Consider the following 977-nt stretch of genomic DNA (forward strand, 5'->3'; position numbering starts at 1 on the left):
CGCGGCCGGGGGGGGGGAGGGGCTGCCGACGGCAGCTCGGGACGCGGGCGGCCGGGTCGGGTGGGATGGGGGTCCGCTTGCCAGCTCCTCCTCTGACCCCGACTGCTGCTGCGCGCGGGCTGCTGGGTGCAGAAGCGGGTTGGTTCAGGGCCACTTGGAGAGGCGGTGTTTGCCCTGGGACGGGAGGATTTCAGGAGGAAATGTCGGGAGGAGAGAAGAGAATGTTCCCGACGATTAGCCAGACCCTTCAGGCCTTGCAAGCCAAGTCCTGGGTGGGAGATCAGTGTGGTGACCCGGTGTCCAGGAGGTCTGTTCTCAAGTCAGGGCCTGTGTCTGAGAGCCCTTCAGCCCAGGGGGCAGGAGACCAGAGCCTGACGATGACATCAGCAGCAGCCGTGGCAGCGGCGTGGTCGGTGAGCTGGTGTGCCAGGCCCTGCACAGCCCTTTGTGTGTGACGGCACTTCTCCCCGCAGCAGCGCCCAGCCTGCCCTGCTGCCGCCCCACCTGTAGAGTGCTTAGGCACAGAGAGCTGAGCTTGACCTGGCTGTCAGATCCCAGCTGCAGAGCCCGTGCAGCCGGGGTCAGGCCGAGCCTCCTCCCCAGCTGCCCTGGGAGGCTCTTGTCATCCAGGCTCTGGACATTCTCTTCTTGCCTTTCTTCTTGCTGCACCACCCGGGACTGTCCCTTTGTCCAGTCTCCACCTGATGGACCCTGTACACTCGGAAGCCCTTTCAATAGCTCCCTTGTCCCCATACCCCCTCTCGCCCTCTCACCTAATGCCCACCCTGGCTGTGCTCCCAGTTCTCCAGGTAGTCTTCTGGCACTCAGTCTTGAGCACCTGCCCTTCCCTCCAGAGGGGGAGTTCTCGCAGCCAAGGACCCCGTTGTCCCCGTCCCCCGTCCTGTATGTGCATGGCAGGGTTGCTGTACTAACCTGCAGAGGAAGAGCCGTCTGCTACCAGGCACAAGTGGGGACCG

This window comes from Tupaia chinensis, unplaced genomic scaffold (genome assembly GCF_000334495.1).
Source record: "Tupaia chinensis unplaced genomic scaffold, TupChi_1.0 Scaffold000548_1, whole genome shotgun sequence".
Classification (NCBI taxonomy): domain Eukaryota; kingdom Metazoa; phylum Chordata; class Mammalia; order Scandentia; family Tupaiidae; genus Tupaia; species Tupaia belangeri.